Genomic DNA, 20,084 nt, shown 5'->3' with positions numbered 1-20,084 from the left:
CAGATAAACTACAGCAGTTGAAAGTAACTGTGTTTGTACAACACTGGAAGGTTCAAGGGAGATGGAAACAGCCTTTGATTCAACTATTTTGCAAGAAATGACACAGCAAAGATAAAGATTGGTTATCTGCAGTGCTATAGGCTCCACACAATTTTTAAGGTAGGTGAAATTTTACCTAATCATAATATGATTAAAAAGAAAGCTAGTTCTTAAAGAACTAGTTGACTATGTAATCTCTTATCCACACTGACAGAGGCTCAGGCAGAAGAGCTGTAAGATTCATGAGAAGTTTGAGTACAGTTTCTAGCAGCCTAGCACAGTTTGACTAACTGGATGGAGAAAGAAGAAAAAAGGAAATGAGGGAAGAAACAAATATTGTATTTGAGTTTTACATCACTGTCTCTCACTACAGCTACAATTTTAGCTTAAAATTAGGTTTTAAAACTTAGCTCTAACATACTTTGGCCTTACTCCGTTCCGGCCTGCCAAACTATGCTCCAAAACTGGTTTAACTGGAACCATGTTCAAACACTGCTGCCAAGCTGTTTTAGCTCCAGAACAGGAGGGGAAGGAAGAGTCAGCATTTATTTCTTCAAAAAAGAAAAAAGAAAATACTTAATTCTTTATCCTTAATCCAGAAATTCAAACAGTTATGTATAATCAAAAAGACTGAAATCCCTTCAAAATTAAGTGCTTTGTTATAAAAGCACTTGAATTTACTACAGATTGTAGCCACATGGCAAAATTCTTTCTATAAATACCCTTTGAGTCCTAGTTAGTGAAACAAAAAACTTCTCAGCTGTGCTAAGATAAAAAATATCTCTGCAATTATTCATACTGCAGTAACACCCAGCTCAGAACCAAGGCCTGTCCAAGAGCTTAATCTAAGAAAAATCAATAGTATGAGAAAAGCAGAGGTAAAACAACTAAATACAAGTGTAATGTGTGGGATGGTGGGTTCATCTGTCTTCCTGGTAATGTGCGATTTTCCTGACTTTGTCAAAACAACAAGAAGCTCCAGTGTAGCCATTGCTGCTAATACCTTCAAACAAGAATGGAAACAGTTTGCAAAGTTCATCTTTCAAACACAGTTCAGTCGATTCAGGCCAGAAATTGTTTTTTTTCACCTCGCAATTCAAGCTTGGCTGGCTGCTTCCTGCAGAATTACTTTTTCAATAGTCAACCGTTTGCCCAAGTGGAATCCAATAGGATTGTTTCCTGTCTAAATGCTTACATCCAGGTTTCTCTCTTTGGTGCTTCTTAGGTTATGCAGATTCAATATTTTCCAGTACACAGCAAGTGCAACTCTTTCAAGCACTGTCTTTACATTTCCCTCTTTTTGGCAAAGTGCCATCTGCTGAAGATCCACAGTCAGTCTGGAATAAGAAATCCCCCTCTTTGGGTACTAAATTTCATGAGAGCACATGTGCACACCAGGAACAGCCCAGTAAAAGTGTTTTTATTTGACTTAGACTTCATGGTGTCATACTTAGCTCAATTTTCACAGACGACTGCTAAGGTAGATTGAGATAGGTCATGAAATCATGCTAGAATCTTATCTCTCTTTCTGACTGTTACCACCAACACAGAGTGAATGCATCAGTCTCAGAGCTTGGAGACCAACAGTGGGACATGCTTGGTTCAGGACTAGCTGCAGAACTGTTACCTAAACAAGTTTTGAAATGGAATTGGAAAGAATGAGAGAGTTATGTACAACAGGTGAAACCCCATTGATACCACAGCCAGTGCAACGATCTGACTGCAGCATGTATGGGCAGAGCCAAGTCACCCTTGGTATGTTTACATTGGCATTTTTGTTCAGATCAGATGCATATTTTCAAAGCTGTTCTCCCACTCATCCTGACCATTCACTGTGCTTTTGTTCACTCCATGGAGCAATCCTGAACCATCCTTTTGGATGAAAAGAAATTTGAATATTTGCTCCAGAACAGCACCTAATACACTCTAACTGGTAATGGAAATTCATTCTGTGGGACCAGACAAAAGCTAAGTTGAAGTCCTCCCAGTTCTCCCACACATACCAAAACATAAGTGGTGGAGACAGTGAATCTACAGCACCAGAAGTTTTCCTCTACAGCTTCATTCCTGCAGAGCTGCACCAGTTGCTGAAGTAGACACTGCCACTGCATACAGATAACAGTGAATCCTCAAGTGTGAAGGCTGCAGTCTGGTCTGCCAACCCACCTGAATGCAAAGGTGCTTACCAGACAGCTAAGCTTTGTGCTCCCACTGCTTCATCAGCAGTTACAGCATAACTTGAACTAACACCTCAAGCTGGCATTTCCACCAAAATAAGTGGTGTACCCTGACTGGATGCTTGCTCCTGCTTTCTTCCCTTGCACCAACATAAACATTTCTGTGGCTGCAAAGTTAATTAAAACAGGGAATGGAGCCACAGTAATACTGAGTAGGTACAAACAGTCAGTTTTGACCCAGATTAGTTTTCTGATACAATTCACTACAGAGCTGCACAAGTTCTTTTACCAGCATTACTGCAGGGTATATATGGAGAAGGATAAACCTGCTTTAGGTAACTGGCATTGCTTCTTTCGGTGGCCATGCTAGCTGCAACATTTGTCAAATGTCAGACTTAAAATATAATCCTTTTTGGTGCAATCACAACTCTGAGTGAGGACAAGTTTATTCTCAAGCAATGCAGACCTGTCAGGCAGGCTAAGAACCTGTAAATGCCACAACAGTCTGAATGGCAAGATTAAAGTCTAGAATGTAACACTGCAGCAGTGTTGATGGTGGATGACTCATAATAATGTGTCAAATCTGATCCTTTCACTGGCAGAAACACCTGCAAAAGACAAATCCATTTTGAGTAAACTTGGACAGGTCAGTTGTTCAGTTTGGAGCATTACTGGTACATGTTAGGGAAATAGAGATATTTAGAGAATACTGGTTATAAAAGTTACTTTAAGTCTTATTCCATTCCAAGTTCTGTGTAATGAACTGAATGAATACTGACACCACACCCTGCACCCTGTGGCATTCCCTGTCTGATGGGAATGCCAAATGAACCTCTGACTCCAAGTTACTTGATCTGAAATTCAAAAAGTATAATGAGGCTTCTACAGAAATAATATAGACACTATTAGTTCTGCTTTACTTCTAAGAAAATCCTTTCCAAGTTCTATTTCAGCATGCCTTTATTTCAGTGTGAATACTCTTATTTCAGTGTGAACTGTAGGAAAAAGCAGCTGAGAAAGACAAGGACAGCAACCTACAGAAGCTACATTTGTATAGGAGGGGTTTATTTACTTATTTCAGTCTTCAGTTTCCACAGCTGTGTTCTCAGTTTCTGGAGGAGACTGTTACGAAAGCTCATCCCCACCGTGTGCTGAGATGGTCTTAATACATGAACTTCGAATTCAGGTAGGAGGTACTGCTGAATTCTAGGGCTCATTTAGCTGAATCAATACTAAGTAGACTTCTCCCACTTCCTTTTTCATATAAATTTCATACTGGTAACTGTCCACCTGGTTCAAAGGGCTTAGGGTATGCCTTTTAGTACATAGTGTATGTCTCAGTATAGCAAACGGGCTGCAGTAGGCATCCAGGCAGTATCTTCTTCCTACCATCCAAAACCAAGCTGGTACAGTGTACAAGCCTGAAGTCACACATAAAACAGTCACACACACCCCCTCATACAAAAACAGTCCTTTGGTTGTTCTTTGAATCATTTAGTCTTTGGATGCTGACTTGCTTGACAATTTAAGTTTCACTACAGAAAACAAAAAACCCCCACACTCTGTATCAGCCGGGATCTCTTTTACTTGTAAGTTTCTCCAACATTACATTACTGAATTCCCATAGTCTAAAACACAATACAATGCTGACATATTGTCTTAACTAATGAGCAAGATCCCAGAAGTGGCTGAAGGTTCAGACATGCTTTCTTGATATAGGTCTTCAATGATACATACAAGGAATGAAGAGAATCTCTCTAAATGGTCAAATCAATACCAAAGGCCAGCAAAACAACCCACACAGGATGGGAGCAACATTTTTGTGATTTCCATTCTTCGCTGCTTAGGATGGTCAGCTGCTCCTCACCATGCAGCCCAGTGTGGGATCATATTCTGAAACATGAATTTGAACACATGGTATATACTGCTTAACATTTTGCAGCCTTGAGTGGGATTTTAACACCAATGTTTTGCTCTTCTTGGTCTGAAGTGTATCCCATTTCTCCATTTCTCAAAGGCTAATACAATATCAAGCTTCACCTCTTCAGGCAAGAAAACGTGTTTCTTGCAATGGCTCCTACCTCAGAGTCCATACTCAAAAAGTTATCTTTCTGTTCTGCCCAGTAATTTACCCAATTTACCAGCAATACTGAACCAAGCCAAATAAATTTCAGCAGAACAGTATCAGTCACAAAAAATGCTAATGTCAAGGACTGCAGTATTTCTGATAGGGCAATCCAACCTTTCCCCTTCTGGGCCTCCGGAGTAGAATATTCAGCCTTATGCAAGTTCCCTGGCTGACCGAGTTCCACATCCAGGCAGACAATTTCTATAGCCTATCCAATTGTGGAGGTTTTTTGGTTGTTGTTCCTGAAATCCCACTTGTTAAATTTGCTAAGAGAAATGCAAAAGTTCTCCACTTTCAAGCCAGCAGCCATGCTAGTTGAATGCCACTTCACAGAAGTAGCACTGGAAATAAAATTGCTATATACCACTGTTTCAGGTCTTCCTCCAGCCTTTGGGTGAATTTTTCAAGGCATTTGTTTACATCAAAGAAGATTCTATGCACAGCCCTCACAAGCTTGTCTCCCTAGAAAGCAGATGCTCCACCAACTACTACAGTTTTCCTTTTTGACTCAGATGATCTGTTTTCAAGGGTTTGCAATCTCCTCCAGCAAGGTGGAGAAATTAATGATGTTGTGCATCTCACATGCCCTGCTGTGCATTTCTGGAGTCCTGTTTCCCTGATCATAGCAGAAGTCAAAGTACAAGGAGTGAGCTGCTTCGCTTACAGTTCCAGGCTTCTCTCCAGCCACCATTTTCAACTCCAAGCTGTCCGTCCGGGGAACACTATGAGCACCATTCACATCATTCTGTGCTTCTGCTGCCTTTCTGCCATTTGCAAACAGTTGCAATTAAACCAACTCACTGTTTGACTATGTGCTATCAGCGATGTTTGTTATCAAATCCTTGGAAACCATATGGAACATTGAAACCCACACTTGTGTTTGTTAGGTTGCAGCCACACTAAAATGCTGAATTTCATTGCTCCCTGATGTAGACTAAAGGAATACTTATCCCTCTCACCATCTTCTACCGGAGTAATTTGTACTAATCATCACACAGTTGTTTGGATAAATATACTGTAATATTGCATGTTTTCATAAACAGGCACTAGAAAATTATTTTGAAGAACTCTGATAGCTTATAATAGCCTACTAATAAACGCAAATGAGAGTTGAGAGTGTGTTTGGGGCAGGGAGGGAAGAAGAGGGATGTTTTGCAACTTCAGTAATTTCACTGGTTCCTATGGAAATATTCCCCATTTACAATGACAAACAGAGATCAGAATGAGGTCAAATATGCAGTAATGGAACTACAGTTATAGTAAAGATGTAACAGATGCAAAGTAGGAACTATCTAAAATCCTTCATAAAAAAAACAGTTTCACATACAAGCCATTTACCAAGCAAGTCTAAAAGAGCATTGGCAAAAATGCACTTGGTAAGTGATATCTTCTTGATTAAAAATGTATTATTTTCTTTAGCTCCTGTCCAAAGGAATGAGACTATAGAATTGAACTCTACAGGAGGTCCTATGGTGCAGGAAAAGTGTGATTCTAAATGCCTAAACTTACTTCAAAAGTATGAGGGATAACATGTTCCTATGACCAAAGTTTTGCAACTAATGTTTTCTCCAGTAAAAATAAATAAATAAATAAATAAATAAATAAATAAGATGATGATCTAAAAGGAAGGAAAAACAAAAAACCTGTATGTTTTACAGCTATGTGGAGCATATTTGATAGTTTCTCCCAATGGTGGTACAGTTTAAGCAGCTCATACTGCTTAGTCTGTTCTCTCCTCTGTGTCTATCCCTTAGTTGTGGCTGCACAGCCATGTGTGTGGCCATGTCATAAACTGGAACAGGGAACCGATCCTTAATCAAAAGTATCCCAAGGAAAAAAATGAATTAGTTTCTTAATTCAGTTCATTGCACAGTACCACAAACAGCTGTGCAGGCACAGAGGGATGGTTACTGAAGCAGGAACCAGAGATAGCAGCCTGGAGCACAAGAGCTATTTATGCTGACGCAGCTTCAGTAAGAAACACACGAACTATACATATGAGCCCATCCAGACTGGGAAAGCTACTTGTTTCACAGAGCATAGTGGATACATTTTAGTTAGTTACAATGAAATAGTGTAAACATTCACTTACATAATCAGAAAGCTGACTTAATTTATTGTGTGTGGATAAAAATGCAACATCAACAGTATTTTACTGCAAATTCTGCTCTTTTTGCATCTGGTTCATTGAACTAAGTGCAACCCATCTGTTACCACACAAGACAGAAAAACAGTCAAATAGAAGAAAAGCCTCTTATTTAATACAAATCCAAAACTATTTGCTTAGACAACTAATGAAGTGGAGTATATAGGCAATTAAACACCATAGAAGGCTCTACAGAGTACTACAAAATTGCAGGAAGGTTTATAAAAGTTTATATCTGGGACAATTAGAAATACAAAATGGGGTTATTGAGTCTGGTGTTGAAACTAGTTGCCTCAGAATAAGGCACATGCATGTAATAAATTAAAATGGTCTAATAAAATATTTCTAATAGTTGGACATTGCATGGGAAACTGCAAACAATTCTGGACTGGATACCCAGAAGCAGTGTCCCACTAAGGAATAAATGTTGAAACAATTAGAACAGATTTCCTTCATTTAGGGAAAGTATGTTACAGGGCTGATTTTTCCCTCTCAGTTAGTTTCTTCTCTCTCTACCATGCAAAAATCAGACAGTGAATACCTTGCTGCTGTAAGATAGTCCTTCTACCAGAACACCTCATAACAAATGATAACTTGCTACCACATGGTATTTTTCAGTATCAGGGTCTATCACCATGATGAAAGTTGCATTTTCATGGCACAAATGAGATTTCTCCAAATGACATATGAACATCTACTTTTAAACTCCTGAAAACTTCTTCTAATTCTTCTAATTCAATTTCAGAGGTTGGACTTTCAAAAGAAAGTAGGGAAAACTAAACAGAGGTGAAGAAATTAACAAAAAGCAAGAGTGGTAAGAAAGTCATATATGAAAATTATATTGTGATTGGCAGAGCTACAATAAAACTAAGCTCTAAAATCGAAATGTATGATTTGGAGAGTATGTGTATGTGTGGGGAGGGCAGTGGAAGATCATGGATTAGTCTTCATGATGACCTTGGCCTAAAGCATCCATGAACTCAAGTACTGATGTGTCTATCATGCACTTCAGCAAAATTAAATTATTATTATTATTGTTGTTACTAAACAGACAAGCAATATTTAACTCTAACACTGTATTGCTTTTAGTTTAAAAAGATAATAAAACATACTTGACAAAGAAAGAAGCAGAGAATACATTAATTGTGAAGTCACAACACTTTCCATATGGGAAAACATATTTATGAACAACTCATTCCTCCAGAAGAATGTATTTAAATAATTTTGGTGTCCACTGTGGGATTGTTCTAACCTATTTATTTTATTGTTAAGGAAATTTCTGCTAGCAAGTCAGCAAGAGTAAAACCGAAGACCACAAAGTATGCTCTTCTTCCTAATGTTCTGAGAATATGCAAGCAAGCCAGCACTGAATGTTTTACTTACAACACATGTTTAGTTTTCATGGAAGACAGAGAATGATGCGACCTGATACAGTTCATAACCTAAGTTCTATGCAGCACAAGAATTTATGCAAGACATGACTGAAAACCTGAAGGTCTCAGGTGACCTGGATCTACCACATGCCTTAAACAAACCCGTTCAAACTCTCAGGAGCGAACACTATATGAATCACCATTGCTTCCCTATGCAGCATCTCATCTTCAGCCACCACTGCTACAGAAAACAATCTACCACAGAGAACCTCATAATACTTTTTTTGCCACATAAGTGGTATAATGTAAGTTTGCCACTGTTTAGCCTCCATATGACCCAAAAGGTCCTTCATATACAATGTTCTCTCTCAGTTTTTTCCTAGATGTTGTGTTGCACCAACCATGTATTTCTCTAAGCAGAAAACAGAGAGCTTGGCAATATGGGGAGCTCTGCATATCATCGCAACTAAATATGATTAATGTGCTTAAATTCCACTGAGTTGTTTAGATCCCAAGAAAAGTCCTACTAGATGTGCTAGATTTGGTTTCAGGCATTTGGATACTGAAAACCAACAAGGATGTTGACTTTACTTTCTGTCAGGTATTTAGATCTTTCACATAAATGGGCAAATGATAAGAATTGATTTGGCTCTGGACAAGAAGGCAGAAAAATATAAATACTGGGAGAACGCAGTTAGGCACCATAGGAAAAATACTTCATCTGCGTAAGTCTATTGCCAAACATTTTTAGCTCCAGCATGGTCAGGTTACGGGGCTGTAGGCATAGTTTATTTGTTTACACCATCGCAAATCACTACCAACCATCAAGTTATTTCACATGAATGGGTGTAAACATGAAGTGTAGCAGTCTCTATTGCACTGAAAAATAAGCTGGGAAATGGGAAAGACAGCACTGTCAGAATAGGAGGAACAGCAACTCACCTTTGAGGCTTCCTTAAGAGTCAAAGTACTTTATGAAGTAACTTGAAAACATATTTTAATCTTTATTCATAGTAACTATGTGGGCCAATTCAGAATGGGGCACAGAATTAAACTAACAGAAAGAATAAGATACCTTTCAAGGGATGGCAAGGATAGATACATAGGTCACCTTCAAACAGGGAAAATCCCAGAGCAGGTTTATTAGATACAATAGTTCAGTCTCCTTACAGATGGTATTTTAAGAAGTACTAATTTCAACCTCTCTGGACTTTTCCATCTGACAGTGAATATTGTAAATGCAAATTTTATAGTATTTCTAACCAAGCACTGCATGCTTCTTGGTAATTCATATCACTGAATTTTATATTGGAACTTTTTATTCATCTATTTCTAGATAACTGTGGTTTTTCTCTTATTAGTTTGTCAGCATAGCAATTTGCCTAGTGCATACTCATGCCTTATTGAAAAATAATTTTTTTGAAAAACAGATTCATAGATGTAAGATGCACCTTCTACAAACATGGCTGAAGGAACCCCCAGCTCTAGACTTCCCTCTTCACACAGAAGGAGACCTCATTACCTCTGCAGAATGGCTCCTCCTTAGCAGAAACCTCTCAGGCCCCCTCCCTGAGCCTATGTAAAGAAATAGAGTGGACACAGTTTGGTAAGCAGTGCATAGGTGTAATGTATTCAGATTTTCTAAAAACATATTGCTGAGGAAAAACAACTGCAGAACAAATAAATTACCATATACCCATTATTGCAAAAACAGGTAAGAATTGGCCTACAATTTCCACACAACAAACCTGATGTTTCATGATACATACTTCTTCAGTACTACCCTTAAAAGTTCTCCCTCTCTTTGAATCCTTACAGAAGAACAGAGCAATTAAATTCTGTGACTGACTGCACTCAAATACTTACTGTTAGCTTTAAACCTTAAAACAAGTTAGACTATCATTACAAGGATCAAAAATACTGCCTAGTCATCTAAACTACTGCTTCTAAAAAGCACACTGAAGCACTGCACCTTTGAAAAGAATCACACATTCATGCTAATTCTATATATCCACAAGCTTTTTCATCTAATTCACAGTGCTGAAAGTATTTCATGGCAAGTCACATCCCATTGTTTTCTCTCAACTGCATGATAGTCCAAAAACATTCAAGGGCAGAATAAAATCCATATTACACCAAATCACTCATAAACAGTGAATTCAGAGGAATTAATTTAAGTCCTCATGGGAGTAATCAGATATCTTCATGATATCCAAATGTTACATTTTCCTTAACTAATATGGAGATGTTTCTCAGTCTAAGGAAACTGAGAAGAGGACAATAAATAATCCTTTCCAAATTCCATTTCAATTATTATTTATTACATAACCACAATGCACATGGTACTGCACAAACAAAATAAAATAAACACAATTGCTTTCACATCTTGTCAAACAGTTTGCAATCAAACTCCAGATAAAGAATTAACTAACCTCAAACAAAATGGGCAAGGACCAGGGATTAGCTACATGAATTCACACAGCGATAGTACAGGTTATCCACATCATTCACTGTTTTCACAGTAAAGGAAATGAAGATTTGGTTTCATTGAATCCAACTCCCTCCCCCCAAAAAGAGTCACATAAAGAAGAATGTTCTTTAAAGCAAAAATAAATTTATTCCATACATTTCTCAAAAAAAAAAAAATCACTTTATATTGGAAAGCAAAAAGCACAGGTAAAGTTGTGTATAAAGCCCGGCAAAATCACTTGGTACAGTTTGTTTTTTCCTTCAGTCCAATCTCACCTGACAAATGATTCCTAGTTATGTTCCCTGCAGAAGATCTATGAAGAAAATTTATTTATTTGGATTTTGTCAGTTGATATCTTTCTACATTTTGTCATCTTCCTACAGCAGATAAACTGCTGCTCACCAAAATTCCAATAACCAGCACAATTGGATGAATCTAATCAAGTACCATCCCTTTCTGGTAGTACACCTGACAAAATCATTTTCAGAAATGAGGTAATTTAGTGAGAACAGCCATGCAAGACTTCTAAAAACTGATGTTACTATCACAAAGAAGCAAAACCACCCTGCCATTAGTGATACAGGGGGCTACAACGTAACACTGAATCACCAACACTGACTCTGCCCATTCTGACTACTTATCAGAAACAGCAGCTGTTGTGTGCACTCCGCTGCATTTCTGATGAATTGTCATAGGGAACTGAGGGCACCAAACATCACCTTTTTCTAGCAACTGCACGGAGGTCTTTATGGGTCACCTACATTAGCTATTGGGTGTGGTAGGAAAAGGTAATTGAAAAAGTGAGATGGAAGAAGAACCAGAGTCTGTGAACAAGCATGAGACTAATGTGATGGTTTACACATGATCATTTCCTCCATTTTTTTCCTGTGTGTCTGGTTTACTTCTACTTGTCAGATGCATGCAGTCATTCAAACACTAGTAAGACATTCTACTCTTCCAAAATAAGCTTTGTAGAAGTCATCCTGTGGCCTGGATTCTCATGTAAACTAATTCTAGATAATGTCATGCTGTTTCTAGAAGCCATAACCCAAACTAGAGTAGCTAGCTGTTATCAGAGGTGTCCTTCCCATTGCTATTCTATACCACTCAAAAGTTCATTGCTGTCTGAGCTACATTTTGAGAGGCTAGATCTTTTTTGGGGGATTCTATTAACTTTATGATATGTGAATGGAGGTATACTTTATCTGTGAGGGCCTCTGTTATTAGGTTTAACCATACTAATATTCCACTCTAGTTTATCGCTTAGTTCTTCATATGTTGGCAGTGTGTGTACATATATAGACAACCATCACACATACATGGGAGTCTATGCAGTCTAGGACAGAATCTTAATGGCCACAGTAGAGAAAGCATAGATATGACAATTGTCTATGTATGCTATTCCAGTAGCACCTCTCCCCTAGTTACATTCAATAAACACAGACCCAGCACCAGCTATTAGACTGTCAACTTTTTAGACTGTCACAACCTGCCCACCCTCATTTCTATGGGGGTTCATGGTCAAGTGAGACTGATGGAACTAAAGGATATCCTTGTACAAAGTTGCTGTAGATCATATCGCAACATTAAGAGATGTGCAACAATCATCTCGCAAGCAGAATGCTTTATTCAAGGTAATGGTGCATTTCTTCTCCAGCTGTGTAGAACAAGATGTCCTGAGCTAACTGCTTATCCTACGGTCAAGCACATGCAATACATTTCCCCATCAGTATCCTACATACATTCAGAAATCTCTCATTCCACACATATGCAATCCTACGCAGGAACTCGTGAAGACAATGACAACATTCAGTGCATTTCTAAATTATCTTCCCCTTGGAGTACGTCCACTCAGATAAATTACAATTTTGAGATCAGGCAAGATAATATTGAGGATCTTGGATGACTGTCAGCAATGACTAAACTTAGGAATCCCAGAAGCCACTGTTACTAGTAACCTTTATAACTCTCACTGGAGTTGTAGTGGCAGATCACTTACACAAATGCTTTTCCCAGCAGAGACGAGGACACGTTTATCATTTTCTGAAAGCTCAACTGTTTGCTTCCAACAGCCCTGTCCTTTGATTTACCAACACTAAATTGTTTAGCTACTAAACCAGTGGCATTAAGGTGATTCTTACCACAACCAGACAACACACAGAAGGTTGAAGAATTGACAAGACTAAGGATCAGAATTGTATTGTGACACTAAAGGATCAAAGGCGATGTGATAAATGGTAAAGGTGTCATGAAGGTGAGCGCTTTCAGATACATGAAAACTTTTAGACACAGAAACATGAATCCAAATATTTTTATATACTTTTTAATAATTTCAGCAGCATATAAAATAATTTTTAATATCTTAGTATGTAAAAAGCTAATGTGAATATAGGAAGTTCTGCTTTAAAGTCACAAATATGCATACAAATGACATTGCAAACTGCTTTCTACATATTTGGCTATATGGCAGTAATAGATCACTAACTGCCTGGGAATTACCTGAGGGAAGAAGGGAAAAGAAATGGCAGAAAATTGCTCATTCTAGTATTAAAAATGAGCAATAATTCAAAGACAGGACTGGTAGCCTACAATGCATGCTATATTTTACATTAATGTCCTACCTAACATTGCCTATGTAAAAGAAAAATTCCCTAAAGGGTTCTACCCTGAGGTATGTCATCCTATGAGCTGGGGAGAATTCTGGTAAAAACAGGACAGCAGGCAAACCAGGGAAGCATGCCATGTTTTGTTGCGGGGGGGAGTGGGGGGGGGCTTGTGTCATATGATACTTGTATCATGATGGACAGATGCCAAAATACTATAGAACCAACACAGGTGAAGATGATCAAAAGGTATATGAGTAAAGCTGAGAGAATTTTATGATCTTATAACTGCTATGACAACTTAGATTCAGCTTAAGCTCTTTTTTTTATCATTTGCAGTCTTTCCCCTTCATTCGCCTCTGTCTTAAGCACTGTCAAGTCCACTGCAAAATGAACAAAAATCTGCCAAGGCACAAAAGGAGGAACTAAATCTTCACAGCACCTTTTAATACATCCCATTTTGCAATGAATGCATGTCACAACTTTTCTCAGTTACTCTGCAGTGCGTGCAAGCTGAAAGGTAGAAGCAATGTGCATTTTCAAGCAAACTAAAGACCACATTGACTTAAGCTGATGTGTGGGGTTTTTCCCACAGTTGCAGAGTTAATGTCTGTCCCATTTCTGGTCCCTACACTTGTAAAATTAAGTTTCACATCTTTTCACTTAAGATACATGGGTTTTTTGCAATTATCTCCACCTAGAGGGATTCTAAGCTGCTGGATCCTTGTATCCAACATACCTGCCCAGAAGATCTGCCTAGTTTTAGTCACTGTAACAGCCATCTGCAACCACCAAGTTACAAACAGAAGCCTCCTCCTTCAAAATACGTTGTTGCCAAAACACTTAGAAAGTGAAAAAGTAAGTTTTAAGAATAATTAAATTATTATTCTCCTTTTATCTTACCTATCTTTCTGTACTCACTGCCACTTACTGCTCCAATGTATTCATACAGCAAATATCCCCATAAAGCAGCTAATAAATGGCATCAAAACTTAACACATTGACTCCAAATTCATTGTCATCCTTAAGTACCTTGTTAACTAGAGCCTTAAGCTTAAAAAAAAGTTAGAATTATAGAAAGACAGATTGCTAATACAGGTATGCTCAATACATGCTTTTATTAAGAAAGTTGAAACTGATTTTGATTTAATCTGTGTGTACAAAGCTAGAAGCAGCTACATATTCATGCATCTTATCAAGTACATTTTTACTGAGGTCAAGAGCCTTGGTCAGACCATTTATGCATGCACACACTAGCCAACACATTGAGCTTCGACTTCAAAACTCTGTTGCATCAAAACTTCCCAGTCTTCATCCAAGTCTGAAGAATCAAAAGTTGTATTTTAATAACATCAGTTAGACAGAAGATTACTCCATGCATGGATAATCTTCATCGGAACATATGGCATAGGACTGAAAATGTATGTCATTAATCCAAAAAGTCACTTCACCTTTCAAAAGATACCATTACAGCTACTTATGCCTCTGTGGTGTTGTTTTAATCCTGTCCCAATTTGTATCAGCGCCCAGCAGGGTTTAGAAGAATTGTGTGGACAGGGGTAGTGTCAAATGGAATCAGCTGCAGCAATGGATATCTGCTTAGAGGAGTAGGGCAGTCATCACGTCTTTTTCTGACTATATAGTACATTATAGATGTCAATGAAAACAAGTTTAGTTTTTGTATAGGCCTTGTGCCTATTTTTACTGTCAATCTTAATGTTTTAATGCCATTAGGTAACACAAGCCAGAACTCTAAACATTTTCCACACTGCATAATCCAAATTCTAATTCAAGATCCACTGTGTACTGCATCTCCACAGTGTCTACATGAACTTTTCATAGAATTTGTTTTGTCTTTCTAGCATAAACAAACTACCATCAACTTGTTTCAATACATCCAAGTTCTATATGCCATGATTCCCTGTCTCACACTCTCCACCTCTGAAACATGTGAAAGCCTTTCAATATATTTGTTTTGGTTTTAATTAGGAAGAATACAAAGATGAATGTGTTTGAAAGCTTTTAAAATAAATACATGTTAGGTATTAATACACTTGAAGCAGAGGGTGGGCTTGAAGGATTTCCATTCACAACTGGGGCCAAATTTCGGGAAACTTCTATCCCTTTCACAGGTAAGTTACTTTTGCTGGAATGATGTGTTAAGGACCGGCATAACAATCAGCAGAAACTACACTCACTATCAGAACCAAGTGGTGGGATATCCTCCACTCCCCCAAAACTAGTACAGTTCAGCTGAATTAATGGAGTTCACTTAGACGCAAGACTTGCATCAGATTCACAACACTCTATCATCCAAATGGTATCATAAATCTCAAGCCATAACCAGTATTTTAAAATTACGGATTTTGTTCTGCTGCTTTGGATATGTTAAATTTAAAATATTATTTTATTGGACTAGCTTTCTCCAGCTGCCAGTAGCATTACACATCGGATGACATATACTTTAAACACATGTCTATATTTAAACATGCAAGGTTAGCAGAAGGGAAGAACCTTATCTTTCCTCAACATACTTTACAACCATTAGGAACCTGCACCCACTTCATGCTCTCCACCGAAGCGTGATTTCCCCAGCTTCTCAAAATGCACTGAAGAACCGAGGTTGCATTGCGATTGTATCCTTTGATTCAGTAAAAACCCGCACTGCAAAGTCAGTGCTTGAGCGAGCTTGTCGGAAACCCAGGGAGGGCAGTTTCAGCCATCCACGCTTCCATACCTTTACAGTAGCGGCAGATACTACCCCAGGGCCAGCAAATAAGCTTCCACACCTCTCGCCCAGCAGCCTTCGGGTGCGCCTCTCCCCTTGTCCCCGGCACCCACTCGTGCCTCTGCCCGCGGGTGCCAGGTCCGCGTCCCCCCCCCCCCGCTCCCGGCTGCAGCGGCCGCGCGCTGGCGGGGACGGCGACCAGGGTCAGCGCCGATTCCCCCACGGCGGACTTTAAGAGGCAGCAGAGAAGCCCTCGGCCTCCCTCCCCGCGCAAGTCGCCTGGCACGAAGAGTAACTCCTCGGAGCCCCCCTCGGAGGCGGGGGCGCAGAGCCCCTCCAACCGCACACCCGGGCCTCTCGCCCGGCTCGGGCGCGGAACGCCTCGCCCCCGCGTCCGAGCCAGGCGAGCGGCCCCGGCAGCGGCGCTTCCCCCTCGCCCTCGCCCACCCGGTCCCGAGGAAGGGAAAGGCGAGAGAAGGGCGACACTTACGGGGCCCGGGCACGGCTCCCGGCGGCGGCGGCGGCGGGTCGGGCTGCGCGGAGGTGCGGAGGCAGCGGCGGGTCCCTCTCAGCGGCGAAAGCCGGGGCGGTCCTCCCCTCAGGAAGCCCCCATGCCCGGCCTTCCCACACACGTGCGGGGCCGGCAAACCCCACCCCGCTTCGCCGACCCCCTTCCCGCCCTCCCCTCCTCCTCTCCTCCCCTCAGGAGTCAGGCCACCCCCCTTCAGCTGAGCGGAGCGGTGGCGCAGCGGGGAGACGGGGGTCTTCCCTGAAGGGTCGGGCCGTGTTTCCCGCCGTGTCCCTCGGGGAAGGGAGGCCGGGCGGCCCCGACCCCGCGGCTGAGGCCGGTGCCGGCCTCAGAGCCGTTACAGAGACCCCCCCGCCCCCCCGGCCGTTACAGAACCCCCTGCACCTCCTAACGGTCGAGGAGCGACCGCTCAAGTCCCACCTGCGGCTCTCCCCCATTTCTCGTTACCAATAATCACCGGGGTTTTCGAACCCAGTTCTACCTCGAGTGCTTTGACGTTCTGCGTGTGAACAGCACCTGCGGAGGGTTCGTGATCCCTCCTCAGAAACAATTTTCCACACAGGTTTAGGCGGGTGAGCGTGTGGGTGGATGCCTCCCCTGGCCTTGCGTTAGGAGGCGGGAGGAACGGCTGCCCCAGAGTCGGCTGCCTTCGAACTGCCCTTTACCGCTTGCTGGATGGATTTTCCAGGGCAGCTTTCAGGAGCGTGCGGTGGGCTGGCGCGTCATGCCCCACTCCATGTGGGATTTCATGACCAAGCTCCAGGGAGCGGTGGGAACGAAGGGGAAAGAGCCGCTGCCGCTGTCCTACCAGATCACGTTTCGGAAGTTGCTTTGGAGATACATCGTAGGCAAAATTTGGCTGAGAGCAGCAAAAAAGTGCCACAGGACGGGATACAGCACCAGCCCATCACATGTACGATGCTTCTTTTCGTTCTGGTGTTGTCAATCAGCCTAATAAACTGCCTCTTCCTATAAGCCTTGCCATATTAGTTTGAGATGCCTGGGACTTGGCAGCCCTAGCTGTCCACAGGTTGGAGAGGTTTTGTGCCTCTCTCTCTCCTTCAGCCTAAATAATTCAAATTGTTCCCCTGGGCCAGATATCTTAAAAAAACTCATTTTAAGGCTAAGAATAGTCTTAGGCTAAGAATAGCTAACGCTAAGAATAACTAACATTAAGAATAGCTGAAGTAAATCTTCCAATCATCATCTCTTTCTCCCTGTGTATATTCTACTTACATAAGTCCTTTCCTTTCAACTCTATAATTCAAATACATCAAATCATTGGGCATACCTTTAAAAATTTTGGCTGTGGACCTGCTTGTCTCTTTTCTGTGATGTTCCATCACCATATATGGTGTGCATGTGCATATATACATGCATACATACATTATATATACATATACACACATACATGTATCCTTACTGTAGCCTTTAAGAAAACAGAGGTTGTTCCATGAACACCAGAACTAACGATACAGCTGACTTGTGAAAAAAAGTCTTCATTGTCTTTGAGTTTTTATGTGACATCTTTAAACCTAACTCTTTTGCTTAGGTCACAACTTTCCAACAGATTTTTTAACATGATACCCAAACCTTGTGCTATCAGTGGATCACATATAACTAACATTTCACTGCTAGAGTAAAGTCTTGTGTAAATTTCTATGAACAGGGCTTCAAATTTGCTTCAGATAATATTTGAAAAAGACCAGCGATCACATATCATTGCCAGCTATCCTCAGTTCAAGCTAGTTACTTAGCTTACATTTCACAAAAAAATAAAGCTAACATATTTCCGTAAAGATTTTATACCAGCCCTGCAGTGCTTCTACCCACTCTACATCCATACGATTTCCTGAAGAGACTAATGCCATATTCTGTCAAGGATGTAGGCAAAGCCCGTGAAGGTCTGGACCATTTTCAGCACCCCTAGATCTCCATCTTTTTTTTTTGTAAAGGACTTACAGATTGAATATATTCCCTTCCGTTTCATTTTTTGGATCTAAATGTCATTTGCTCTTCGGACAAGGAGTTATCTGCCTTAAATACAGTTCTTTCCACAATGAATAATAATGTTCCTTACAGTTAAAAAATTAATAGTGTAGGTTTCAGCTATTAGATCAAAGGATTTTTCTTCTGTGAAGATTCCACCTGAAGCAGTCATGTGTATGTGCGTGTCTTCCTCTGTCCATACTGCCTGTAAAGTGTGAATTTTAAATATTTACATCCAGTATTAATGGGGTCCTGAAATGCCACCACCTAAAGCGGGAGAAATGGCCAGGTATTATCTCAGCCCTAATTATACTATGTTGATCTGTTAACAACTGAAATGTCTTTCCCTGCTTGCTCAGTCAGTGTGGTGGCTTTGAAATGTTGACAGATCTATAATTGCTTTTATAAAAAGCAGCAGAGTGTCACAAACCTCAGCAAGCATGTTTCTGGGAGGTCTGGTAATCCTGCACAGCTGCAGCTTTCCTTTTCTTCAGTGGAAAGTCCTTTCCCACTGACTGTGCAGCCAAGGTAAAGTGCCTGCTTTTGGAACAGTTCCCATTTTGGGGGTCTCAAATTGAGATTGTCAGCCTTCAATTTATCGGTAGCCACTTGTAAATGCATCAGTTCCGATTCAAATGTTTAGTATGTACTAATGTATCACATAATTAAAGCAAACAGCAGTTATTCCAGTTGGCTGGTTTTGCAGCCTCACAGGGAATGTGTGTATCTTACAGTCAGATGGGCAACTGCAGGTCACAAACATACTCACAGTCCAGCTTTAAGCCAGCTAGATCAGAAATCAGTAGAGTCATGGAGCTCAGTGCTAACAACAAACATCCCAAGAATTTTTTGTTTATTTACCAAAGCTTCCTGGGCATGTTTGGAGTCAGCAATGAGCTCCGTATCTCCATGACTACAGGTAAACAGACAAGAATGAGTCCAGGTGAATGAGATCCCTGCTGCCATCACTACGCTGTTAGATACTGCCTAGACTGCTCTATGGAAATACTTAAAAGTACCTTTGTTGGCCTTGTTGAGACTAGGACATTGTATAGCTCCTTTCAAAAGTGGATCAAACTCCATCTTTAAACTGACTAGGTTTTGCCTTTCTCCTTCCACAGGGAAATGTTTTCAGAACTGCAAATCTGAAAAAAGCCAAGCATCTATAAGTCTGATTCAGCTCTCATACTGTGAGTCTCTTTCTTCATATGATCATGCAGAGTGCCAATCTGAGGAAATAAGAACAAACATATTTGGGGAGTGACTGTTTAGTGACTTAGCACTACATAAGTGAACTTACAGCTCAGAGGATTGAACAATTTTCTGTTTATCTGCAGAAGAATAAACCATGGACCATTCCCTTAAACACTCGTGTTGTGTTCCCATGTGGTTGGACTACTTTTACTTTTAAATTCTCAGTGGAATTTCTCATCTTCCCTTTCTGTACATTTCAGGTATAGTAGGGAGTGTCAACAGCCTGCTAAGAAATAGCTACATCATCAATGTAAGCAGCACAGTGAAGATTTTTTTCATGATGTACATCAGTTATTCAGAGAAATTATGTTACTAATGGGAAGGCTATTCGACCAAAATGTTGGCAATCAGAATGTTATTTGCTCTTGTCCTTGCCATGTGTGCAGGACAACAGTTTTGACTTAAATGTTCTAATCCGTATCAATAAATGATGTGTGTGATGCATAAAATCTTGTGACTACTAATGAAGGGTACTTTTAGAGTAACTGAATTTGTAAATATGAAAGTTGTACTAAGTCGTCTATGTGATTATACTACATTACATGCCAGCAGTCAGATGCTAAAATAATTAAGCGCAACAGAATAAGTTAGTCTCACCAAATCTGTGATACAAAATTAGTTCCGCGAAATTTCCAGTTACCCTGCTCA

General features: G+C 40.4%; 1 protein-coding gene and 1 long non-coding RNA gene across 2 annotated transcripts in view; one reads left to right on the top strand and one right to left on the bottom strand.

Annotated features, from left to right (window-relative positions):
- The window catches only part of SLC7A2 (solute carrier family 7 member 2), a 60,318-nt gene extending 43,998 nt beyond the window's left edge, over nucleotides 1–16,320 (bottom strand). The window contains exon 1 of the mRNA XM_075026774.1: nucleotides 16,155–16,320. The gene's annotated coding sequence lies outside the window, so the exon portion shown is untranslated. The remainder of the gene's footprint in view (nucleotides 1–16,154) is intronic.
- On the top strand, nucleotides 15,372–19,850 carry LOC142030535 (uncharacterized). The gene is made up of 3 exons (XR_012650207.1): nucleotides 15,372–15,572; nucleotides 16,882–17,106; nucleotides 19,304–19,850. It is a non-coding gene; the product is annotated as an uncharacterized LOC142030535 (long non-coding RNA).
- The last annotated feature ends 234 nt before the right edge of the window (nucleotides 19,851–20,084 follow it).

Source organism: Buteo buteo, chromosome 1, assembly GCF_964188355.1.
Source record: "Buteo buteo chromosome 1, bButBut1.hap1.1, whole genome shotgun sequence".
Lineage (NCBI taxonomy): Eukaryota > Metazoa > Chordata > Aves > Accipitriformes > Accipitridae > Buteo > Buteo buteo.
Note: the sequence above shows the minus strand (reverse complement) of the source record. Positions and strands in the feature narration are given on the sequence as shown.